This window comes from Mustela erminea, chromosome 9 (assembly GCF_009829155.1).
Source record: "Mustela erminea isolate mMusErm1 chromosome 9, mMusErm1.Pri, whole genome shotgun sequence".
Classification (NCBI taxonomy): Eukaryota; Metazoa; Chordata; class Mammalia; order Carnivora; family Mustelidae; genus Mustela; species Mustela erminea.
The window spans coordinates 10,122,782-10,149,880 of record NC_045622.1 but is presented as its reverse complement, the minus strand read 5'-3'; the positions used below and the strand labels follow the sequence as shown (position 1 = coordinate 10,149,880).

General features: G+C 45.7%; 2 long non-coding RNA genes across 2 annotated transcripts; one reads left to right on the top strand and one right to left on the bottom strand.

Moving 5' to 3' along the window:
* The first annotated feature begins 12,656 nt into the window (after positions 1-12,656).
* On the top strand, positions 12,657-25,925 carry LOC116600160. Its single transcript, XR_004289523.1, has 5 exons — positions 12,657-12,809; positions 13,152-13,214; positions 16,224-16,422; positions 17,981-18,075; positions 24,614-25,925. It is a non-coding gene; the product is annotated as an uncharacterized LOC116600160 (long non-coding RNA).
* LOC116600161 lies at positions 16,390-20,951 on the bottom strand. The gene is made up of 4 exons (XR_004289524.1): positions 20,888-20,951; positions 20,484-20,640; positions 18,843-19,247; positions 16,390-17,000 (listed from the first exon to the last, which is right to left on the bottom strand). It is a non-coding gene; the product is annotated as an uncharacterized LOC116600161 (long non-coding RNA).
* Positions 25,926-27,099: the final 1,174 nt, after the last annotated feature.

Sequence of the window (27,099 nt, the reverse complement as noted above, 5' to 3'; positions counted from 1 at the left end):
ATATATGTGCAAGAAAGCACATATACCCTCCATCGTTTTATTATATAAGTGCAGATATATTTTCTAATGCTATAATGCACTTCTATCTCGACTTTTTGTCTACAATTTTTCATGAGTATAGAAGCCCATTCTTTAAAGTCCTTTCTAATGTCCTACTGTGCAGGCTCTTGTTGTCACACATTACTGTGTTCATGAGGGGGTAGATAAGGAGACATTTCTGGAAGGAGAATCTCTGGATCAAAATGGTGCATGCATTTTTAATTTTGTTAGCTCTTGCTAAGTTCCAAAGAAGTTACACTAATTTACACTTCCACCAACAGCAAATAAGCCCTTCATACATCATTGGAGGGACCGTAAATTGGGATAACGTCTAAGAAAGTAATTTAGCAATAGCTAGCATTCTGGTGTTTGTCAATGTGATAGGTAAAAAGTGAATCTCCAGCCTCGTTTTATTTTGGAATTCTTTTACTTTTGGGGAGATAAGCACTTTTTTCTTAGGTCTAAAACCCCTCTTTTAAGGCTTTTGAGATTCCCATCAATTTCAGGCCATTCATACTCAGAGGATAAAAATAAAAGTTCTATCATCTTTTCTTCTGGTATTACTAAGGTATTAGTTTTGCATTAAAAACTGTTACTCATTTGGAATTTCTTCTTATGTAGATATGGTATGAATAAAATTTAATTTGTTTGGGGAGGTTCCATCCTATTTTCCCATCATCTTTTTTTTTTTTTTAAATCCATTTATCCTTTCTGACTTGAGATGTCTCCTTTATAAAGTATTGATTCCATAAGTGATTTAGGTTTATTTCTGGTCTTTTCATTCTGTTTCAATGATCTGTCAGTCTATTCATATATCATATCACAATGCATTCATTTTTATAGATTTTGATATATTTGAATATATAGAAAGACAATTGTCTTCATGATGTTCTGAACTTATTTGCTCGTTTTTCCATATGAACTTCAAAACATCTAGGTAGTGCTTTTTTACATCAATTTAAAATTCATAGATCGGGGAGAATTTACGTCTTTATAGTGTTGAGTGTTGCCAAGACCATACATAGCATGCTTTTCCATTTGTTCAAGGCTTCTTGTGTGTTTTTGTTTTCTTCATCACAATCTTGCGTATTTATCATGGATTCTCATCACTTGGTATTTCATATTTCTTTGCATGTGTACTTTTTGGTGTTGTAAATGGAGTCTTGTCCGCTATTATGCCTTCAGATCGCTGTTTGCTTATATGAAGGCTTTGCATGCTAGTTTTATTTCCAGCCAACATAGTGAGTTCTCTTACTGCTCGCCTTAGTTTATTTTGTGTTTTTATTCCTTGTTGGATCTTTGGAATTCCCGTATGAAAATAGTACTAATTTTACCTCCTCCTTTCCAACATCTATACATCTATTTTCTTTCTATGTCTAATTGTATTGGCTAGTATTTCTAGAACGGTGTGCTAACTGGAGATAGTGCACATCTTTTCTGCATTCCTACTGTTAATGGAAATGCTTCTGATGTTTCCGCATTAAACTCTGGGGTTCAGAGAGATATATTTTATCATGTTGAGGGAGTATTTGTGTATTCTTATTTAACCAAGATTTTTTTGTGAATGAATGTGGGTAAAGACATACACTGTATGATTCCATTTATGTGAAAGTTAATGAGTGGACAAGAACCAAATCAAAGGTAACAAAAGTGAGGACAATGGTTACTTTTGTGGAAGGATTATTGAACATGGAAGAAGAACATGAGGGAGTCTTCTGGAGGCCTGGAAATATTCTGTGTCTATATTTTAATGGTGATTATATAAATGTCTCTGTGTGTGTGTGTGTGTGTATATATATATATGTATATATATATATATATATATATATATATATATATATAACTGAACTGTACACTTAAGTTTTGTGCTCTTTACTGTATATATAGTACATATAAATTAAAAAGAAAAAGAGAAGAATGATTGTTGAATTCTATCATATGCCTTTTTGGCATCTGTAGAGATAATCATATCATTTTTCTCCTTCTAACTATTAATATGGTGAATGTGTTAATGGATTTCCTAATAATAAATCTCTCTTACATTCCTGAAAAAATATTACTTGGTTTTGGTCTGTCATTTTCTTTAGAATTTTTACAAATGACATTTATAAGGGTGCTGGTCTGTAGTTGGGTTTTAGAATCAGTATTATGCTCATTTTATTTGAAATAATTTGGAAAAATTTTCTGTACAAAAGATTAAGAGCTTTTGGAAATCTGTTTTTCTTTTTCTTCTTTTAAAAATGGCTTAAAATTACCTTACAAAAATTTCTGTCTTGTTAGTTTTATGAAGATAAAGTTTGCCAATGTTTTCTATTTGCTCTTTCATATTGAAAAGATTTTCTATCTTTCATAGAATCAATTCAGAAAATTACATGACCTGAGCAATTATTCATTCCTTCAAAATTTTCAAATGTATTTACATTGAATTGAGTAAAGTAGTGATTTAATTTCCTTTAGAACCTAGGTCCCCACCCCTCCTACGTATGCCTTATTTGACTTTTGCTTTCTCTCTCTCTTTTTTATTAATTAGATTAGTTACTTACTTATTCATGCTCCTAAAAGCCAGCTCTCAGATTTATTCTAACATTTTCCTTTTTAAATTAATATATTTATTTCTGCTCTTAGCTCTTAAATCCTCCCTTCTGCTTTCCTAAAAGTGGTTTTATTATTTTTATAGCTTCTAGAATTGAATGTTTAACTCATTTATTTTCTGTAACCTTGATTATTAGTACTATTTAATGAAATAAATTTCCCTGTTGATATTACTTTAGCTGTGTCTCATAGGATTTATATATATTGCCTTAATTATCATGGTCTAGCTATTCTGCCATATTTATTTGCATTTCTTTTTTGACTTAAGGGTTGTTTTTCAAAGACTTGAACATTTTCCCCCTCCCAGTGGCGAGGATTTAAAAAAAAATTTTTTTTAATTTTTTGGTTTTACTGCAGTATGACCAGAGAATGAATTTTGTACTTTTTTTTACTTTAGGTACATTGCAGATAAAAAGAAGTTTTCTCTGTTTAGAGGATAAGGAATTGGAAATACATAAATCAAATGTACTTGTTAAGCTATGTTATTTTTGGTCTTTCATAAACTTAGTTTTTATGTACTTGATCTTTGATCTTGGAAAGTTGAATTACAACCTTTTAGTACTGATGTGCTTTTGCCTACTTCTCTTTGTATCTTCTTTTTTTAACTTGCTTTGTTAGTATTATTATGCTGTTTATGCATAGGTAGTCATAACGAATTTTACTTCACTGAGTTATCTCTTTTAGCACTGTAAAGTGTTATCCTTTGTCTGCTTCTTATCAGAATCCAACCTCTCTCTCATTTAGATCATGCCCTCTTTTATCTTTCTGTGCATGTATCTGGTATAGCACTGTTCATACTTTTATTTTCAACCTTTTGGATCCCTTTGTTCGAGGCATGGCTTTTATGTGTTTTCTGATTTTTGGGGGGGGAGGAATCTTTCTCTGTGTGGACCCCCGTTGCCCTCCTAGTGTAATTTAGAAGGTTTGTATTTTTCTGGTGGTCACCTCCATAACCATATCTTTATCTAATGCGTTTAAGCCTCCATTTCTTTAGACAGTATCTGTTAATTCTCTATATAATACATTCAATCTTCTATTTCTTTGGATAATAGGTAGTAATTTCTTTCATATCTTTGTTCAATGCTCTCGGTTCACCGAGATAATTGCCTCATTACTTTCTTTTTAAAAAATCATGTGAAATACTTAGTCAAAATTTATCCAGCCCTGTGAAAACATTTTCCTGTTGATTCTTCTTCATCTACTACCTGTTTTTCCTCTTTCTTTCCTCCTTTTCTCTTGGGTTTTCGGTAGGAATCCTGGGCCGGTTCCTTGCCGAATACTCACTCCGAAGGAGGGGAGTTTTCCCCTTACCAGCTCTTGGCCGTTGGCAATCACAGAGTTTTAAGTTTTACATCTCAGGGAGGGCGTCTCACCTCCCGGAAATGTATTTTGCGAGTTCTTTCTGTAAGGAACAGAAATGAGCTCTGCTGCTGGGAGCCCTGGCTCCCCTTTTCCAACCGGATCTTCATTTCTGGGGTGCCATTTCCACAGTCTGTCCCGCTTCATGAAGATGGAGTTTGTGTTCCTGCTTCTCATTTGCTTCTTGCACTGAGGTGATTTCTGAGAGGAGCAGAAGGAAGTGCCAACTTTACGTTGCTCTAATGACACTGGGAGGTGGCCGTCCTAGCTGGTACTATGATCATCGCAGCTGTGTTGTGGGGGGTGGGTCACAGTCGGGGGGTGGGGATTGCTGACTGGAGACAGGCCTGACTGGAATGGCTCCCAGGAGCCCTGCCAGATGTCAGGAGGGTCCGAGTCTTCAGGCTTCGGGAGATGGGAGACCAGGTGAGGATGAGAACAGTCTTACAAGTGGGTCCTCAGCTCCTGACCACCACCCACCAGGGGGAGGGGGGAGGGGAGCTGGGGGAGCAGTTGCAGTTCCGCCTCCAAACGACCCAGAGTCCTCTCTGTTCATGGCAAGGACTCCACGACCTTCAGTGTGCTTCATGCAGGGCGGAGCAAGAGTGTTCATCTCGTGTTTACAGATGGAGCAACCAAGGGTAGAGGGGAAAGCAAATGAGCCCGCTGACTTCGAGCCATGAGCTCTCTCTCTTCTTGAACATTCTACCTCACAAAACCATCCCAGAAGCCTTTGGTCTTAAGCACGAGCTCTTAGGAAGAACACCAGCAGTGCCCGGAAGGTTCTCCACACCCTCAGCTTCTGGGTCTTGCCCTCTCTGCGTGTAGACGTCTCCCGCCAGCTCCTTCCCCGGCCCCTGCAGGGCTCAGCCCTCTCACGCATCCTTCAGAGACCAGCCCTCCTTGACCCTTCTCCATTCTCTCTTGCCCTCATCTAATTAACTTCACCTTGAGCTTCCTTTGGATCTCTTATTTAGCCCATTATTTTCGAAGATTCTGTACTTGTTCCTTTGTTCTTACTCTTCCTTACGCTTCAAACTCCCTTTCCCTCTATTTTCCATTATTTGTTCCCTCATTTTACTTAGGTCTCTGCTCAAAAGTTATCTGCTCAGGGAGGCTATCCCTGGCCACCCCGTATAAAATAACACCCCCAGTTACCCTCTAACCAATTTACTTGCATTCATAGCATGTTATTTTATAGATGTTTTTGTTTGTTAATTGTCTGCCTTCCCCACTGGCATACAAGCTGTGTTCTCAGCAACCGGAAAAGTGATGGTACGTAAGATAGACACATGTAAATATTATAGGAAGAAAGGAAGGAAGGAAGGAAGGATTGCTATAATCACATATCACACTGAACTAGCACTTATATATATTTTATTTGTCTGTTTCTCCTTTTAAATTGTCCTGTCTTTGAGGAGAGTTCATTCTAGTGTCTTGGACAGGGGCTACCTCTGCATAATAAAGGCTCAACATGTATTTATTGAGTTGAATCAAACACAGCATCTCTGCCCCAAAGTAAATCTCAGAAGTTTATCTGCAGAGACCTTGGGGGGTAAGCTACTATCTGCTCTGGGACCCTCTATCATCCACCCCATCTCCCCCTCACGTGGTCTTTATTTGCAAAAGCATCAGTTGTGATATGGACATGTTTTTGTAAGCACTAGATGCCATTTGATGAGGGACCAGAGTGCGTCTAAGAAGGCTAGCTGAGGCCCTACCCCTCCCCCCGCCTCACCTCCCATGGGTGGAGGTAGGGGATGGCTCTACCCATCAGCCCATCCTGATGACTCCCTGCTCTCCTCACATACTTACCAGCGGAGTGAAGAAAGAGAAGCTTCCAGCAATGGTGAGAGCTCTGGGGGTTCACTGACAGGAGGAGGCGCTGACGGAAGGGACTCACTGAGTCCAGAGTGCCTTGTGTTTTCCACTCCTTAGGGGGGGTTGTTCAGTCGCTGTCCTTGTCCCTTCACTCAGCCCCCGGTTTCCAGAGAAAAATCCGTGCTTGGTAGCCATCATCTGACAGCGAGTCTACACAGAGGATCCATCTGGTCATGTCCAGTTGAAATCCCCTCTAGGGTCATTCAGGCTTGAATAATTGATGCAGTGTTTACTTCCAGTGGGAAGAATATGACATCACTTAACACTCCAAGCGATTTGCCAAAAGAGGAAGAAGGGCCCTCGGGACTGGGGAGCCAGGTCCCATCCACAGCCCCCTGCGCTGTCCCCACACTAGAGCTGGGAACATAGGACATGCCCTCAAAAGTCATCTGGCCCTGAAGTCCCCATTCAGGGTGCCGGGACAGTGAATGTGTTACCAGGACTTGGAGTATGTGCTGCACACCCTTGGGGACAAACCACCAAGTAATAAAAATTGCAAGCGGTTTATAGCATTTTAAAAAACCATAAACAGTAGCAGATCTGAAGTTACAGTTTATGACTCCGTTGCATTCTGAGAGTCTTCTTGGCTGAATGAGAAAGGGCCTTGTGCCATCTTGAATATCTCCAATTAAGAGCATCAGCACAGAGATCTCTGCAGAAAAAGGTCGAGAATCACTGCTCTGGTCTGAACTTCTTGTCGATGATGGATACACATGCTTGACACCTAGTTCAGGCTGCCTCTGCCTGAAAACTGCTGGGGGGCGTCGGCGGGGGTGGGGGGTGTCCTTCACACCCTCCTGCGGCAGCTTCCTCAGACAGCTCTCATCCCAATAGAACGGTCTCTGGTTTCCACCCATTGCTCTGATTTTTCCCACCTAGAGAGAGGGGTTCTCTCCCACAGGCTTCCAGAGGCTGTGCCCATAACTCCTGGATACCCTCACTATTTGAAATACCAATTCTTGCCTCGTTATCGTTGGGCTATCAAAACCCACCTGCCCAAATGTGAGAAGTGAATTGGGAATTATCTTCCCAAGGGCAGTCCTTAACCAATGAGTGGCAGATGTATGGGCTCCTTGTCACCAAGCAGGGGACAAGTAATTCTGAGGCGTGTGTATTGCACTGTTTTCCAGATTTATCCTGCAGGATCCTGTTCGAGTCACCTATGGGGAAGCTGATTTATTAACATGCCATTTATTGGCTCCTTTTCTCCTTCATACCACTCCTCTCTGTATTTCTTGTACTTTTCATTAAACTGTTTACACTTGAATCCTTGGTTTGGAGGCTGCTTCTGGGGGAACCCAAACCAATAAACCTCACTGTGAAAGTACGAGACCTTTCTGGAGAAGATCATACTCAAACAAACAAATGGAAAGATGCAACATATTCTTGAATGTGAAGGCTCAGAAATTGCCCTTTCTCCCCAGTTAATCTTTATGTTCGGTGCAGTTTTAATCAGACTCCCAGTAGACTATTTCAGAGATTTGAGAAAATGATTCCAGAAGTCACATGATAGATTCAAGGGCACAAACAACTAAAATAATTCTGAGAAAAAAGAACAAAGAAAGGAGGCTCATCTGCCCATGTATCAAGACAAAGTCAAAGCTATAGAAATAAGAGCAGCATAGGGCTGCACAGAGCATGGGGAAGATGGTAGCCAGAGTTAGGGATGAAGGTTTGGGGCGGGTGGCATCACCAGTCAGAGAGGAAGTGTGAAACCTTGACATGGGGGGTGGGCACCTGGCTGTTGCCCATTTCTAGAGGCAGGAACAACAGAAATAGGTTTGAATTTCAGCAGAAGTGATGCAGTCTAGGTGTTTTTAGGTACAAGGTCAGGCATGAGGTGCAACCCAGGTACACAGTGTCATTTCTCATTGAAGAATTTCTCATTAAGAGAAAGCCCGGGCTTGCCCAGCTCTCTGTGTCCCATGGTATGTTTCTTGGTTTGATGAATGTATAGCCCTGGTTTTTTCCAGTCAGTTGAGCCCCCCATGAGTGACCTATTACCACGGTGTGAGGGCTTTGACAGGACAGCGCCCACTTCAGGCTTCTGTGGTCTCGCGAAGAGAGCCCTGCACACTTTTCTGGACAGTGATATGTCATTAGCTCTGGGAAAGTGGCAAGTGGAGTGGACAACAAGAAACAGATGCTCTTTTTCCTGGCCAGTGTGGAGAGAGCTATCTGCTCTCTGTCACCAGGATCTTGCCACACCCACTCCTTGACCCCAGACCCAGACACAGAAAGACACCCACCTCCCACACACAGGGGTCTCTGCTAAGAGACACACAGTGCTGCGCAGGCATGGGAACACACTCAGGCTCCCTGGTCCAAACATAATCCTGTCAGACTTGCTGAGGGACATCAGGAAAGATCTGGCTTCTCCTAGCTAAGTGCCCCAGCAGGGGCTTTTCATGGTGCCAGGAGCTGGTATGGGTGTGGGAGACATGATGCCCTTAACCCCTCCCCCAAGCACCACACACACACACACACACACACACACACACACACACACACACACAATATGCACATGCTCCGTGATATGGGGAATTTTGTATTTCAACTTGGCTTAGCCTTGGGCTGCCCAAGATAGTTAAACATTATCTTGGGTGTCTCTGTGAGGGTAGGTTTGCAGGAGATGAACATTTAGATCAGTGGATTTTGAATAAAGCAGATTACCCTGCTTTACCAGCCAGTCGAAGGGTCAAACAGAACAAAAAGCCCAGTCTCTGACGAGCAAGAGAGAATTCTCTAGTAGACTGTCTTTGGGCTTCACCTACAATATCAGCTCTCCCTGGTTCTGCAGCGGGAGGCTTTCAGAACTGAACTGCAGTGTCAGCTCTGTGGGCTCCCCAGCCTGCTGGACCACCCTGCGGATCTTGGACTTGCTAGCTTCCACAGTCATGCACACCATTCCTTATAATAAATCTTTTTAGATATATACACCATTCTATTAGTTTCTTTTCTCTGCAGTGCGTACACACACACACACACACACACACACACACACACACACACACAATTTGCCCCTAAGGTTGTGGTCCAGAATGGGATTTGACAGCATTACTATCTCCTTCCCTTCTCTCTCTCTCTCTCTCCTGCTTCCATTCCTCTGCCTCACACCTTTCTACACAGTTCTTATGGAGCCTAAGAATGGATAGGGGGAGAGGTGGATCCAGCATCCCAAGAGCAGAAGGGGATCCTCGGGCTGACCCTAAGAGACCCATGTGGGGGGTCTTGGTGCCCATTCCATACCTGGAGTTCCTTCCCCCTTACCCAGACCTTCTGGAATGTTCCTGGAGGGTACTGCTGAATTACCTCTGCTGCTTGGGTGACAACAGGGCCTTCACAAGCTCTGATCCTCTCCTGTACTCTCCCTCCCTCCTTCCCTTCTCTCTTCTGCTCCCCATTTGCCTAAGCAATGTAATCACTGCTGTTCTCAGATCCTGGGGAACGGACCTTTGGTTTCAGTGAGAGCAAGGAGCTATTTAAGAGAGGAACCCAGACTGGGGGTTGGAGACCAGATCCTGCAACTTATTTCACCACTCCCTAGTCCGATGGCCTTGTAGCTGTCACCAAATAGTGTCCTTTTCCTAGCCCGTGAGAGGGGGAGAGTACATAGATGGTCTTCAAGGGCAGGCTTTGGGGGAGCCTCTGCCCCTTTCCAGCTGGGGTGTAGAGGAGAGAACGCTGGGTGTGCCCTTCACTTGGGGGTGCACAATGAACATTTGCTGAACATTCTTGAATGACAGAATCACAGAAGACTAGATCAGAGACCCAGCGGTGGGACCTGTGATACATCACTAGCTTTCTCTAGATCTCAATTTCAGCAGAAATAAGTGTCTCAAAAAATGACCACCCTGGGAGGCCATACCTGTGAAAAGGACCGTTGCCTCTCAGGTGGTCTAAATGCCTACTTCAGATGTCATCGTACAAGAACTTACACATTCAAGGCTGGCTTTTCTTAAGGATTTCCTGACATGGCCTGAGTGTCAGGCATTGTACTAGACTCACGGCTCCCACTTTCCATCAGCTCAGCAGTTCTGGGTGGGGCACCTTGTGACTACTGTGTTCCGGAGGGGGTAAGGAGAGACTCAGATGGTGAAGTGACCCTCCCAAAGTCACAGAGCTGGAAAATGACTGAGTTGAGATCCAAACATTCATTCATTCACTCTTTCATTCATTCAGGATTCCTCCAGGCCCTGTGCTCAGCACTGGGCACATGATGGTGAATCAGGGCGATGGGAGCTTAGATCTCTGAGTGTGTCATGCCCCCCTTCCAACACATGGACAGCTCTGGTTCTAGGTCCCATGATGGCTCTTGGGCTGGTACAGCTGCCCTCTACCTTAGGTCAGGCTGGGGAACAAAGTGAGCCTGTGGTCCCTGCAATATGCTTCCCTCCATGGGTCTTCCCCCTTCAAACGTTTGCCTAGCTGCCAGGCAGGCCAACTCCAGAAGCCCCGTGGTGCGGGATCCTGGCACCAACCGTCTAACCAGAGGCCAGGCCAGGCAGGTTGGAGGAGGAAAGATAGAAGGCCCCAAGACGAGGGGGGAGGCCATCAGGGGTGCTGGGTGCCATGAAGAGAGACGGAGCAGATCTGACCTCGTAACTCCCCTTCTCCATCCTTTCAGTGGCTCTCGTTGCTGGAAAGGTAAAGAACCAGCCGCTAAAGTTACTTAACAAGGAATTCCAGAGAGCTCCCGGTCGTCTGTAACCCCCAGGTTAGGATAGGAGCCCATGCTTTGGGCAAGTCTATCCCTGCAGATTTTATCTGAAGTCTCTGATTATGAATCTGTCTCCAATAGTCACCAGTCTCTGCCCCTGTCTCCCCTCCCAGAGCACAGACCTCCAGGCCTTAGGGGCCTTGCACACAGTTGGTATGTAAGTATTTGTTGAATGAATGAGTGAATATAAAGCTGAGTGAACATTCCTCAGGGGGCTGCGTGTGAGATGTACTGGCTGGGCCCAGAGTAGCACTCACCTCACTTTTCAGATGTCCAGCTCGGGTGCACAGCTCCCAACCCACTTTCAGGAGTTCATAATTAATGCGGCACCCTCAGTAATAAGCATGCACCTTGTAGGCTCCAATCTTTCTCATTAGGGCCTGAGGCAGATTGCTGGTTTTCTCTTCCTGGTGCTAATGAATGAGTCATGCTGCCCAGCAGATGGCCTCGTGCTGGGCTGGGGGGAAGGCACGCCCCTTCTTCTAGGGTCTGGGCCTGGAGGCCAATGCACAGCCCCCACATCGAATGGATGTAGACCCAGTGTTGGTGACTTTCAGTGGAAGGTGGTCCAGGTGATACCCCAGCCCTAAAGGGTTTTATGATAAAACCTCAATCTTCAACCTAACATTCAAGGCTCTCTCAGGTTTGATCTTGGCTGGCATGCTGGGTTGGACATTTTGTGCTCTAAACCGTGCAGTGCATTCTTCCTTCTGCGGGAGTTCATTCATGCAGTTCCCCTTTATAGACTCCTCTTCCTTGTATGCTGCTCTGAGGCTCATTGTGAAAAAGCCTATAAAAGGGACACCTCTTCCAGGAAGGCTTCCCTGACCACCTTCCATGCAGAATTCCCATGTCCTCCTTTTATACTCTAAGTAGATTGTCTTCTAGCCCCAGCTCTTTTGCTCTCCCTACCTCTGTCTCAGATTCCTTATCTTTAAAGGAAAGAAATATGCCTCCAGAGATTTTTCATGCAATTTCAATGACCTTCCTTCATTGAACAGTGACAAACATTTATTCTCTCTTTGGTTCAAAACACACAGGACTAAGTGCAGAGGACAAAAAATGAATAAAACTCAGCTTCACTGTCAAGGAGTTTGTAGTTCAGTAGAAAATCACCCAAATTATAATACTAACAATAGTTTCATGTTTGTGTTTTCCACAGCACGTGGTTAAATGCTTTACATATAGAAAAATATAAAGGGGGTAGTAATGCCAAGTAATAAAGTGCTTTACAATGAGGCAAAGTTGCAAATAAATCGAAGACGTTTTTGCTGTCACTCCTCATCTTTTGACGTCTGTCTGTCCCAGCTCTCCGCATCGGCTGCGAGCTCCATGAATCAGAATGGGAGTCATCCTGCTTTGTGACTGCCATCGCACCCTCCCTCAGCAAAGCAGGTCTCAACCCATGACCAATGGCTGAAGGGTTCATCTCTTCCCAGGACCAGGAGGACCAGAGGAAGTGCTGCCAGGTCAGAGGTAGACACGCTGGATGCCCAGGGTCTTACAGAGGTCACCTTGTGCAGCCCCTGCGGCAGGCCAGGCCTAGTGGGGCAGGAGTTGGTACCCTCCTACTCCCCCACCAAAGGACGTCAGAGGACCCTTTGCTTTTCCTGATAGGTTCTGAGCTCTGACTCTTGTCCTCTGAATATTCTCTTGGGTAACGTTCTGTCCTAAACATCCTTCAATTATTGTGGTTAGTGGCCCATGGGCAAGGCTGAGCGGAGACCAGCACAGTGGCCTTTACGCCCCTCCTGGTCAGCGGCACCTGCTTCCCACCCCACACAATGGGCATCCAAGGCTTTCAGCCGCTCCCGTCCACTTGAAACTCATGCACCCGACGCTGTGGGAAAGGACTGAGTGTCAGGAAACCTGGACGGGGTCTTGATTCTGGGGCTGCCCAACCTCTGGGCTCCAGTTCTGCCTCTGGAAGTATGAAGAGCATCTCCTGTCCTTCCCCACTGACAGGACCATTAGGGAATGATTAGGGAATCAAACAAGATGACATCATAATGGGACTTTCCACCTGGATCATGGGAAACCTAGCAGACAGGTCATTGTTACTGCATTTTACAGAGAACCTTTAGGTTTTGAGTTTAAAGTGATTTTATTAAATCTAATGATGGAAGTTCAGACCATGGGAAGGAGAGAAATCTGGGGACCCCAGGACTGCCTAGGCCCCATCAAATGACACAGACGAGTAGGCACATGTCTTTGACAGGTCTGTCTACCTTCCCTGTCCCTCAGGGTCAGTGCTGCAGGAGTGGAGAAGGGGAAGCACAAACCTGTGTTGTGCTGGGCCAGAGAGAGGCAGGTGGGGAGGTCGCCGCTGTGTCTGGCTGGGGGCAGCATGCTCCTTGGAGCCCAGCCAACCTCTGGGTCACATCACAAAAGGTCACAGCACCTGCATAGAGAATTTTCCAGTTATTAACAAGGCCACAGAGGCAGTGCGTCGGTAAAGTTCAGCCTCTAATCCCCAATTAAGGCACTAGGTCTTAGCTGCGTCCGGCATCTGCTTGCCAATGGCTATGGTAATTGTTTTTTGCTCTCTCTCTCTTTCCAGTACAATTTCCAGTGGAAGGGGATCCTTCCTTCAGGTTCCCGACAAGCGAAACCTCTCTCCAAGGTGATGTTTCAGAGCATGGGTAGGGAAACTTCTGGGTTCACCCAGCTTTCAGTTCTCCCCACTTACCTGACCCCCTGGCCCCTCTTCTGATCCCTTTGGGGTCCCCACCCTGTGTCCCTTATGAACTTGGGCCATTTATTTAGAACCTGCTCTAGACAAGAACTTTGTAAATGCGATCATTTAATTTTCTAAACAAACTTTGGAGGCAGAATGGCTCCCCATCCCCCTTCATCAGAGGGGCAGCCAGGGGTCTTAGGAGGCCTGACGTGCTCCAGCGCCACCGATGGAAAAGGGCAGAGCAGACCATTGCAGAGTCTGTGTGATCCCAGTCCTTCACCATGCCAGGCTGTGATGTGGTCCCTGCAGCGACCCGGGCTCGGGCAAGAAAGGGTGACCAGATGGCTGTCAAGCAGCTCATTACCATGATGACTGCTGAACTTTGGGGGCCAGTGGCCCAGCGCTCAGTAGATGCCGGGTTTCAGGTTTCACACGAAAGGAGTGTGTTTGGGTACCATGTGGGCACATTACTAACCACCACCTTTAGCATCGCAATAGTCCTGCTAGGTAAATAGACTTGCCCCCATTCCACGTATGAACAAACTCAGACCTAAAGAGGTTATGTTTATTTGTAGAGTGAAACACATGAAATTTCTGCTTCTGTAGGTGTAATATGGAAGAGTATCATGAACTTCCTATGGCTTTAATTAGAAAGCAGTCAGAATTTAAAGCCTGGTGCTTCTGAATTGTCAAATTCCTGCCTTCCCTTATGTAGAGTATAGCCTTTCTTTTGTAGTTTTCAAAGGATAGGACAAAACAGAAGGGAACCGGTTCTGGGCAGAACAGAATATGAACCCTTCTAACTTTCTCCCTCAACTTCGGAAGGCCCTTTTCCTACTGTAAGGAGCACTGGCCTGGTGAGACTTTCTTGAACAGGTGCCATGTCTAAGCGCTGCTAGACAAAAAGCATGTTGGCTAGAATTGGGGCTTGGAACAGCCACAACCACACAGACAAATAACTAAGTAGAAATGCATTGGTAATGCCAGAGTAGATAGAGTTTCTCGCACAGCATTGCTTTTGAGATGGGGCAGACTGGAGACAGGGACCCCCGAGAACTAAAAGGGAATGGGATGGGGTCTCAACACATCTCTACCCCAGGCTCCGTAGTGTGCATACCTCTTATCGGGGCTCAGCCCCTGGTTGTAGACATGTCATTGGGATTTAGTTTGATTTCCAGAAATGGATGATGGTTGGGTCATCCTCATAACACCACAAAAGTATATACATTATTCACCAGCCACGAGAAAAATCAGCTTAGGAGGCAAAGAATGTGTTTCTATTCTAACCCTTCATCAGAGTGTCATAGAATAAGTTATGTTAGAGCCTCTCAGAAGTCAGAGATTTTCCCCCATTATGCCCTCCATTATGGGTAAAGTGAGACCAAGTCCTTATCTTGCTCAAGACCATGCAATCACTGAAGACACTGGGACCAGGTCCCCAGTGTCTGACAGCACGCCTGACTCACTGGAGATGCTCAGAAATGTTGGCAAAAACATGGACAAAAATGTGGACAAAGGAGTGAAAACTTCCCCTGGCCTTCCCACGGCCATTCCCCCCAGCCCTGGTGGCTTCTCCATGAGCACACACTGCCTTGCTTCTGATCAGATTTCATGTTGTTAATGGGGCAAGGCCACTGCAAGTTCAGGTTTGTGGTCTGACCAACTCGAGGGGCTGTGGTAGGCTTCTTTCCTCTTTGGGACAGCGCTGAGATCTGTGTCCTTTGAATTCTGCCCTGGGTCAGTCCTGCCCATCTTCTCTGTCTTGATCACTGCCTGATGAAGGATACTAGAGATAATTAGCTGGTTGGAGTGTATGCTGTCACTGTGTCCATCTGTAGGGTGGCTTTGTTGGCCCCCATACCCCAGACAAGGCTAAGTAAGAACCCCCTATCCTCCCCCAATCCATGCTTTCATAGAATTCTTTCACCCTAAGCCACAATAGTGGAATTACCCGAAATACTTTTCTCTTTATGAGCTCCATCGTCTCCCCGTTACCCAACACAGTCCTTGGCATTCAGGGAATGTTTGTTGAATGAATAAAGGAAGGGATGATGAAGGAATGGATGAACGTGGGGCTTCCTACCCAAGACTGAACTGCAGAATAACGCAGGAACGTTTTGCAAAACACAGGAGCCCAGGCCCAGCAGCCCCTCCACTCTCCATGTGCCTCCATCCCCATTCCTCACTGACTCAGACTCAGTTCTCCTGCCTATCATCTGCGCCGGTGTTCTTTGCAGCAGCTCTCTGGGTGATTCCTAGGTGCAGCTCTGGTTTAGAAAAAACGAGTGAGTAACCGAATCAGTGAAAACGTGCACAAGACATCTGAGCTAATAGGAAGAGTGTTAGTTGGGACCAAGAAACTGAAGCAGCAAAGACAGTGGAGCGTTCTCTACGGTTTAGGAAATTGGTGGGTATCGTCTTCTGCTAGGCTTGTCTTCTTTCACTTGAGTGGCAAAATAAACAGCACTTGCTGGGGAAGCAGGAGGCAGCACGTTCCTCCTTCCTGTACCTCCTCTCCTCCTTCTGGAGAAGCCAACAGCTGCGAGGGAACAGGAGTCTGGACTTTTCAGCTTCCAATTCGCAGGTGGCTACAGTTGCTGCCTTATTGTTAGCACACGTATTAGATTGGAAATCGAGGACATGGTAAGGAAGGGGAAATGAGAAGGGGGGTGGAGGAATGAGCCGATTGGGAATTCAGCCATCAATCCCCAGTGCTCAGTTCCACTCAGCAGGACCCTGGAGCCTGAGGAGACCTTGAAAGTATTTAACCTGTGGTCCCTGGGGACTTGGGGGAGTGACAGAGAAAATCAGGGATGACAGAGGAAAGAGACTAAGTGAGCCCCAGGGAAGGTGGAAGACGGCGGGAAGTCACCTCTTTTGTCTTGTCTGCTGCTCTGGAAGGAGTCCCAGCACGCACTCTGTAGGCACACGCGGCCTCTCCTTGACCCGCAGAGCCAGCTGGGGACATGGAGTGATGCTGTCCCCGAGTCCGGGGAGTTGCAGACCGCCAACAGCTGGGCTTACAACGATTTAGAAGAATCAGCAGAAACAGACAAGCATGCAAACAACAACAAAACTACCCGAGTGGACCTGAGGCCATCAGCACCCAGGGCTCCTCTCCACAGCGATGGACATGTCCCGTCCTCGGAGGGTGAGCAGCCGGGGAACTGAAGTTTACATTTTGTTTCCTGTGAATGAACTGAAATGAAAATAGCCGCCATGGCGAGCGGCTCCTTTATGGGAGGGCACAGGTCTGTGCAGTGAGGTCCCCGGCGGGGGGTGGAACACGGTGGGCACGGACGATGTGGGCACAGATGTCAAGTCGTTGTTGTGTGGGGAGCAGCACTTTATAAAACACTTTCCCTTGCAGTGAGAGCCAGGTTCTCGGAGCTTCTTGGGCTGGGCTGGGGCGGGGGGGGGGGGGGGGGACGCTAAAACAGTCCTTGTTTTCGGGGACCCTCCAGCACCGCGAGGGGACGCTACCACCGAAGAATCCTGCTACACTCAAAGGAGAAACGGTTCTGTTCCTGCATTGCCACGGCTCCCGAAACCCTTTCCAGATGGGCGATTCTAAAGGAACAGTCTTTCCTGCCGGGCAGAGGACAAGCTGGGACCGGAACCCAGGGCTGCCCGCCCGGCCCCTGAGCCCCTGACACTCAGCCCTGGGAAGCCACTCACACTGGCAGTCCAGACTTCCTGGGTCAGATTCCGTTCCTCACTTGCTAAGAGCTGTCAAAAAACAAAAAACAAAAAACAAAAAAAACCCACTTAGTTTCTCTGAGCCTTATCTGTAAAATGAGGGGGTCCAAAGTCCCTGAGATGCCCAAGGGTTTTTTGTTTTTTGTTTTTTTCTGGCTCAAAACCACTTATTTTAAGGCATTGAAAATCCATCCCCCTCCCCCACTAGACACCAGATGAGGTCAAACATGCTGCGGAATGGCTTCTCTTTCAGCCCTAATTCCCCCGTTTTATTTATTAGTATTATCATCACTATTAGAGCGGCTTCTGTTCTGGGCTGCTCAGGCTGGGTCACCTGCAGGAAAACCACTGAGCAGGGGGCCGGAAGCTCCCACAGTCTGGCCCTGAAACCAATAGGGTCCCCATAGCAAGAAGCACTTGGTGTCACCTCTCTGCCCTTCTGCTGCCACACTTTATTATTCTCCCCTCTTCTCTCTTCCCGCCCCCCCACCCACCTGCCTCACTTCTTCTTTCTAGTCTTCGTCTTCTCTCCCCTCCCTCGTCCTGCCCGGGTCTCCACCCCACCACCCTCTCTGCCTTCTCTTACTCCAGTCCCGGAGCCCTGGCTGACCCACGTTTGTGCGTTAACCAGCCTCAGCTTGAGCTACCCTGGGCAGGTGGGGGGAGCAGGTGCTGTCCAGAAAGGCCAGAAGCATGAGCTGTGGTGGTCTTCAGGTGGGTTTCCTTCTCCATGGGCAAGAATGGAGCTAGCTCCATGAAAGCAGCTCTGGTTACTCACAAAAAAATTAAAAAAGGAAAGGAAAAACCTTCCAGCCCATGATGGACTGAGCGCTTGTGTCCTCCCTGAATGTCCTTGTGGGGGAGCTCTGTCACCCAAGGAGATGGTAGGCCTGGGGCTTTGGGAGGTGGTGAGATGAGCTGAGGTCATAGGGTGGGGCCCTTGTGAATGGGTTCAGTGCCTTTAGAAGCATCCGGAGAACTTGCTTCCCCTCTCTCTCTGCCACGCGAAGACACGAGGAGAAATCAGCAGGCTGCGACCCAGAAGGGAGCTCTCACCAGAACCGGACCAGACCAACACCATCTTGGGCCTGTAGCCTCCAGAATGGTGAGAAGGAATTTTCTGTTGTTGAGAAGCCACCCTCTAGGGCTGGGAATTAAAGTGAGGGAGGTTATCCCCTGTCCTCCAGCTCAGAGAGGGGGTCCTGCTCCCCAAACTCAGGGAGCCTCACCTTACAGACAGAGGCAGGCAAAGGAAGGATACAGATGTGGGAGGCAGCCTGCAACTTCACCAGGGGAGTCCCGAAGTTGCCCGCCTGCGATTCTAGGCTTCACGGTCTGACTGCCTCACTGTCCGGATGACCTCAATAGGGCGGCTGCCCCTGGGCCTGGAGACCTATGAGCCTGCATTTCACCTGGGCCTCTATTCTTGCCAACCCCCTCCATACTGGATGGTGAGAGGAAAGCTCTAGCTTACAGAGACCATGTCCTCGCCGAGTTTTGGGGATGGCCTATGAGCTGGGCTCAGTCATGCCTGCTTGTCACCCAGCCCCTGCCACCCTCCCTCTACGAGGAATAGGAACGCTGCTCCACAGAGATAAGACCTGGGACTCTGCTGGCCTTTGGAGCAAAGGCTCCCTTTTTTTTTTTTTTTTTTTTAAAGGCTCCCTTTTCAAGTCCTATTCCACCCTGTCAGGAGGAGCTGAGAAGCAGGGGAGGGGAAGCTGACCTAGAAGGTGTTTCTCCAAGTCTGCAGGGCCTCTCTGGAGGGTGAAACCAACCCTCAGTGTGGGTTCCTGGCCTGTGCCAGCACTTACTAGCCTTGTATTCCTGCCAACCCTCATTGTTTTCAACTGTAAAATGGGAATGGAATACCTCCTTCGCTGGGGGGCTTATGAGGGTTGAAAGGATAACGGATGTGCTTTCTTCTTAAACACTGGGCAGGGGTCTGGTCGGCCCAGAGGCTGGAGAATGGGCTCGATGAGCTCTTGAGGTTACTGTCTTGCTTGGGAATCTCCGACTCTAGACACTGAAGTGAGTCCGGAGAGGACAGTGCAATTGGCCGAGGTAGGTGAGGCTTAACAGCTCATTACTGGTGCAGCTCACAAAGCGACAGGGCCCTCGAGCAATTCTGAGACAGCCAAGGAAGGTGCCAGTAATGGGCATCTCTTTAGCATCCGGAGCAAGAGGCTTCTTGGGCATCACGCATCAATTTTCCAGCAGGCGCCCGCTGATTTGGTTTTCACGGTGGTGTGGTGTGGAACGGCTGATGCTGATGCACTGGGAGGAGGAGAACAAAGGGAACGTTGTCACATTTGAGTAATGTCGACACTCAGCCAGGAACAAAGGCGCTTGTTATGCAATAGACATGATGGGAAGGGCCAACCCGGGGCAGCAGCCTTGAATCGCACAGCCACGGAGCAACGACCTCGCCAAGGGAGAGAAAACCAGACTAAGCTCAGCCTGCAGCCTTAGGTAACGGGAGGGAAGTGGCTATGTCGACAGAGGTTGGCCAGCCTTCGAGAAGAGGATTGTGTTCAAAGACCACCCAGCAGGCAAACAGACCTGACGATGACAGGTGACCTGAGGAGCAGACCTGAAGGCCATAGGCGACGGGACACAGGGCTGTCAAGGAAAGGTGGGCGAGAGGCCAGCAATAGAGTGTTCAAGAAGCCAGTTGAGATCAAGACCGAGGCCAATGGGGAAGCCAAGGGAGTCAGAGCCCCCAGACTCCAATTCTGCAGCCAAAGCCATCTGTCCCCTTCTCTGTCATCTTGCAGTGTTAGTAGGATTGAAACGTGCTGGGGGACTATGGGACAAGGCAGAGGCTGGCTCATGATAAGGGCAGAGTTGTGACAAACCCACTGAGATCTGGACATTGTCATGGAGGACAGGAAGGACCTGTCCATCCATGGGTCCACCATCCAGTGTGAGGCTCTTTATTTGAAGAAGGGTGACTTCTGGTGTTCTGCTTCTATCAAGGAAGGAGTTTAGCGGGGCAGTAGAATTACCATTGAGATTGGCACAGCATGGCAGGAAGTTGGGGAGGGGTACCCAGTGGTTTCCAGGCACAGGAGGCTTGCTTTCTGTCTGGAAGGCTTAGGAGTAGGTCGTCTTGTAGGTCAAGGAAGACCCAGAACGTCTGTCGCAGCCTCAGGCTCTCCAGCGTTCTGGTCCACCCCTGCGTTTCCTGCTGCCTCACCCCTCTGACCAGACTGCCTGTAGGGTAGCAGCACACCGCGCAGCAGCCTTGCAACTTCTTGGAGCAGAACACACTCACCTAAACACCCCCGGCACTGACCGGCGTGCACACGAGGCTCAGCACCTGCTGACTTTCATAAATAACATTTTGACTAATGTGATTTTGCCTCCTTCTTCATTCTGCTTTTGTATGAAATAAGCCAGCCGTCTTTCTCCCGTCTGTCTGTCTGTCTCTCTCTCACTTACACACACACCCACACACACACACACCCACACACACACGCGGCAATCGGAACCGAGCCCGGGACCACATACCTAACTTGGTCCCCAAATCTGATGTCTTCATGGGCAGCGTGCACACACGAGCTGTTGGTGTGAGTGTTCAAGACCGGTCAATACCAGGCCTCTGGTGCGGGGTGTTCCTCCCATGGCTTCCTGCCATCCGAGCTGGGCTGCATTCCTCAGCTGCCTGCTGGCAGGATAAAAGAGACAGAAGGAAGTTCTGGGCTGCGGAGCAGAGAGCAAGGTGGGCAGAAGCAGGATTCTCCCTCCTTCCATCTCCAGAAGAGACTAAGGGAACACTGCAGGCATTCGACAGTGGTCCCCGTGGCTGGGCACCTGCTGTTGAGTGGCCGGGTGCACAGGATCCTAAGGACAGGATCGCGCCTGAGCATCTGGGGCACGTGTTTTATATACACCATGGCATCGACTCCTCTCACCAAACCAGGACGTAGATATCATTCTGATTTTACAAAAGACAAAACGGGACAAGATGTCTCCTCAGTCTCTCCGGAAGCAGGACGGCCAGAATTGTCAGACTCAGACTATTCTGGTTCTAGAATCTTCCGACTTGCTTACCCATCTCCTGTTCCTTGTTCCACTGCCCTCTCCCCAAGACCTGGACTTTCAGTGACCAAATCCCAGCTTCTTCACCAGACCTGAAGCCCAACTCAGTGTCCCACCGCCACTGTGCTCAGCTGGCAGGAGGAGCCCATTTTGTCCCCTCAGTTTAGCCTCCTGGGCTGACTGTCCGTGCTCCCTTGCTTCAACCACCTGACCTCAGGGGAAGCAGTCTTAGCCCGGCCTGGGGCCTATCCTCCTCCTAAACAGCTGGGGGGTGCAGGAACACATCTGGAGGGCAAGAGGCTCGGGAGAGGGGTGACTTCTTTCATTTAAAAAAACATGTCTTTATTATAAAAGCAAAAATACTCTTTACAATACAGGTTGTGTCGAAACACAGTATAGAGCAGAGGCTAAGGGTGGGGAAAGCAAGATAGCTTTACCTCATTCAAATAACGGCAGCATACTATTCCACAGACAGCCCCCCCGCCCTCGCCCCCCTGCCGCGTCAGCCTCTCCCCTGCTGAGGGGGAGGTTTTGGTCACTAAAAACAATAGTGAAGCAAGCACATACTTAGATGCTGGTGTTTTTATTCTTACAAGAGAGTCTCCAAGGTAGAACTTCCAAGCCAACATGCAGGGATGTGGGTTGTGGAGGTATGTGCGTGTGTCTGTGTCTGTGTGCACATGCGCATGGACATGCTGTTACTGTGGCAACCGCTGTATCTGACACTCTTTGATCTGCTCTGTGGGGTTTCCTAGTCACGGGACTCCTAGGAATGGTACTACCATTTGTAAGGGAATTGGCTGTTCTTGCTTCTAAGAGAACATTTTTGTAATGTGCTCCTTTTCCTTCTCACATTTAAAAATTTCAAACCTATGACTAAGTTGAAAGGATTTTACAGTGAACATCCGAGTGCTTCGCACCTGGAGTTTTCCTCTCATTAACTTTTTACTGTATTTGTTTTATTATATTCCTATCTCTGTCCAAACCTCTACCCATCCACCAGTCTCACTGCACTCATTCCCCAGGGTCGCTGCACCCAGCGCCACACACCGGCTGGTCTGAACAGAGAGGAACTCATTGTCTCACAGTGCTAAAGTCTGGGGATCTAAAATCAATGTCTTAGCCATGATGCTTTCTCCGAAGTAAGAATCTGTTCCAGACCTCTCTCCTTAGCTTATAGATGGCCATCTCCTCTCTGGGTCTCTTCATGTCATCTTCCCTCAATGTCTGTTTCTGCGTCCAAATTTCCTTTTTTTTTAAGGATATTGGGTATATTGGAGCAGGCCCCCACTCCCTTTTTAAAAAGATTTATTTATTTGAGAAAGAGTGCAGAGGGAGAGGGGGGAGGGAGTAAGAGTCCCAAGCAGGATATTCAGGATATTATCTCTTTTATATCATTCTAAATATTTTTCCTATATTATTTTCATTTTTCTTATCATTTGTCATAAACCAAAATGAAAAAGTTTGTATAGACAGCCTATCTTTTTCTGTGTCTCTATATGACTATTTTGTTTTTAGTATTTTCTTTTAAAGATTCGGTGCTCTTATAAATCTTCCTCACCAATATTTTACATTTTTTGTCCCTTTTGGGAATGGGACTTTTATTTCCACTTCTGATTTTGTTGAGTACAAAGAAAAGACATGGATTGTTTTTGTATTTGTCTTGTATCTAGTCTTCATACCAAGTTATCAATTATATAAGTTTGTTTTTTAAAAAATGAATTCCTTGGGCCTTTTAGTTATAAAAGCACTGCAATTACAAATGTTTTTATGTGGGTTATTTAATTTAGGGGACATTAGCTAATTCTTCCAAGTAATATTTAATAATCTTGATGACAGCCCAGTCTTGTTCCTGAGTTTAGTGGAAAGAGCTCAGAATTTCACTGTTTAATATGAAGTTCACTATTGTTAGATATTATCATGTAGAAAATAATACATAAAATATGTGACATATATGTAAATAATGAAAATTAATAATGAGTACCTCTGAACCCACCACCTACTTAAAAACTACCAGTTTTGTTTGCTCCTCTAGCTAGCCTAGCTCCTCCTACCCCAGCTCCAGGAAGATAACTGCTGATTTGCTGTTGTTTTCGGGAAAATATTCATCTACCATCAATGATTTTTTTTTTTATTCCTATTACACTTAGCATTTTAATTAAGAATAATGTGAATATCAGTTGTTTTCTTCAGACTCTGTTGTTATAATGTCTTGGCTTTTCTCTTCTGATTAATGGCAGCTATACATTAATAGATTTCTTTTTTTTTTTTAAGATTTTATTTACTTGACAGAGAGATCACAAGCAGGCAGAGAGGCAGACAGAGAAAGAGGGGGAAGCAGGCTCCCCAATGAGCAGAGAGCCCGATGCAGGGCTCGATCCCAGGACCCTGAGATCATGACCCGAGCCGAAGGCAGTGGCTTAACCCACTGAGCCACCCAGGCGCCCCCATTAATAGATTTCTTGATGTCGAACCTATATATGACTATTTCTGGAAGAGTCCCTACTTGGTTGTGATGTACCGAGTCTTCTCATACCACTGAGAGGTTTTGGTTGTTATTATCACGTTTATAACATTTATATCTTTTTCCATAGGTGAAATTAGTCCAATATTTTAATGTCATGTTTTGGTATTAAGTTCAACTAAGCTTATTAGTCTTAAAATAAGTTATAAACTTTCCATTTTTTCAATGGTTTGGAATATTTAAAATAACATGGAATTGATCAGTGTTTTAAAGGTTAGATAGAACTTGCCTAGAAACACATCTGAATCTAGAATTGCTTTTAATGTTACATCTTTAGTTGTCGTTCCAATTTCTTATACAGTTATTGTCTGTTCAGATTTCTTTTCTCTCTTTGGGCCAGTTTTGGATATTATATAAGACTAAAAAAAAAAATCCTCTGTTTCCTTTAACTTTCAGCTATGTTCCACATAATATTCATTTTTTATATGTATTGCATATCTGTAGTTACTTATATCCTTTTTACCTGTGTTTCATACACTGCTTTTTCTGGTTTGTCTTTAGTGAATGATGCAGAGATTGTCTTACTTCACAACCCATTTTTTTACTGTTTATTCATCTAAAATCTTACTGTTTTCCATTTCATTAATTTACTTGCTAGTAAATTAATTGGTATTGTTATTAATTTTTTCTAGACTGTTTTGGTTTATTTTGTTATCATATCCTCTATTTTTTAAAGTTGAATACTTACCTAATTTATTTCCAATTTCATTAATAGTAAAAAAAATTTCTGTAAGTAGATTCAGCTGGATACATTTTGATGTATAATATTTTTTCTATTATTTCCTAGTTATAATTTAAATGTAGTCATTATTTAAGAGATGTGTACCTTACTTTCAGTTAGTTGTTATATTGTTAGGGTTTTATTTTTCAAAGGAGAGTGAGTATTGTTTATTGTTGATTTTCAGATTTTTAAAGATTATGGTCAGAGAATATGACTTATTACAAGTCTTATGTTTTGTAATCAAGCTTTGCTTTGTCCCAAATACATGAGGAATTTTTGCAAATGTTCTGCTGATGTAATCTATATGGAAGTATTGAATCAAGTCTGTTGCTTGTTTTACTCATCATTTTCTAGATATTCTGCACCACCACAGGAAAACATCCTGGTGGAGAGTCCTGAGCTGCCCTCCCACCACCTGATGAGCTGCCGTCACCCGGGGAGAAGGCTCAGCCCCAGAGACCAGGATCAAAACCCCCAGCAGCAGGGAGACCCTGAAGATCAGCACCTGGAGAAGCAGCGGGGAGAGGGGTTCACCTCCCAGGGCCAGGAAAGGCATCCCCCCCCCAGCGAGGTCTGGGGCTGGTAAAAGAGCTCAATTAAGAAATAGATATGGTTTCATCAGCAGGATGGACAGTGAGGAAGACGTCCTAGTCCACACGTTGCTCCAGCTAGAAGAATCCCAGTGATGCCTCCATGGTGCAGGGGATGGAGAGAGCACGGCGTTTGATGCTGTTGAGGAGAACGGGCAGAGCCAAAGCTCGCTGGCCCCGGTGGGCTCCAGGACAAGGCAGTCAATACCCAGCAGACCCTAATCATTGTAGCAGCCTCCACAGGGTAGGATCTCATGCCGGATTACAGTAGGATTGCCAGAATTATGGGTGAGAGCAGGGACAGAAGGAGGGATAGGGAATGTTCCCGAGGTGGGAGCCCGCAGCGCCAGCCCCACTGCAGACTCTGTTCTCACCTGCCGCACATGGACACCTTGTGGCCTCAGACCGGGGTGGTCCAGCCTGCCTGTGCAGGGAGAGGGGATGGAAGGACTGACTGCCAAGGGCAGGAAGGACTGACTGCCAAGGGCAGGGAAGACCAGCGACACAACAGTGGCCTTAGAGGCCACCATTCCGCAGGACCCGTGGCCAAGACAGAGAGGATGGTAGTGAAGAAGGGCAGGAAAACCGAGGAGAGCAGGCCCAAGGTCAGCAGACAGCTCAGCATCCACACCCCTGCAGAAAACCCTAAACCACAGAATGGCAAGGAGACAAAAGCAGCTCATTTACCAGCTGAGAATCCATCTGCTCCCTTCCAAGGCTGAGCGGGGTGGGCTGAGTCATTGCCCGCCTCCCATGGCTACCATTGTCGGGTGTAGTCAAACAGGAAGAAGTGAATATGAAATTTCAGCCATAAGCAATGAACAAAAAGACTGGAGGCAAAGACCTTAGTGCTTGCTTTTCCCCTGTTGGCCAGATCACTAGAACTATCTGCAATCTCTGTGCAGCTTGGAGTTTTAATTATTTTTCTCTGAAGGCATCTCTTTTTGGTGACAGCATACGTGTTTTGTCATCTTTCTTTTAAGCCTGGTTTTTCTCAATACATCTTTAAAGGTTTTAACATCGTTTCACATCTGGTTAAGATTTTGAAGAGCATTTTTCATTTTAATAAAAGTTCCTAACTTGATTTTTTCAAAAAAGTCAACAAACCTCAAACACCTGATACTAAAGGTCTTAAATAATAATTTATTTTTATTTCATTTTTCCACATAGTACATGATAAGATTTATCAAACACTGATTTTAAGGAAGGACAGTTTTGTTGCTGAAGCAGAAAAACTTTTCTTATCTTGGATGCCGTTATAGAAATGACATTAAGTAGCAGGAGAAGTAGCCATCAGCAATGACTTCTCCCAGGGGAACTATCTGGATCCCACTAACTCTCTCGCCCGGAGGCAATCACCCGCAGACACCCACTTACACCCACAGTTATCACTTGAGAAACCAGTTACTGACCATCTGTGATGAGTCAGGTGCTGGAGTAAGCAGGGGACCACAACTCTCTGACTTCAGAGCTTTTGACTAGAGAAGGAGACAAAACTTAGAGTCAATCCACCAATTAAAATAAACCACGATATGGGCAGTAGCACACAATCCTCTGGAGGAAATTATATTTGAGCGTAGACTTGAAAAAGGAGGAAGGAGCAAACCAGGAGGCAGCTCAAAATTTCTGAACCAGGGAAGAGAAGAGGCTGGTAGAGCACTTTGGAAGATCTTAAATAATAATTTAAAAAGGAAGTATCCTCTCTATTTCTATTCAGTCAAGGGGTTCTTCCTTAAAACTATAAATGAGTGTTGCATTTTGTTGGATTTTTTCCATATCTGTTGTGATAGTCACATGAGTTTTCTCCTAATCCTATTAATAAGGTAAATTAGGTTGATTTTTTTTGAAGGTTGAATCAGCCTTGTATTTTTGCTTTAAGCTATACTTATTCGTGATTTATATCTTTCAATAAATTGTTGAATTTGAAAATTTTTTGAAAATGTTTACACTTATGTTCAAGAGTGAGATTTGTTTATTATATTCCTTTCTTTTAATATTTCTGTCAGGTTTGGATATCAAGGTTATACGTGAGTTGGAAAGTGTTCCATTTTTTTATTCCTCGTAATTATATAAAAATTCAAGTGTTTCTTCCATAAATTGTTGGCAAACCAACTGATAAACCATCTGGATGGGAAGTTTTACATGTAGAAATTTTCTTTTTTAATGGCTAATTCAATTTTTTTCATTCTTATATAGAATTATTCAACTTTTCTTCATAATTTATTTAATTGAATTATATTGATGGGAAAG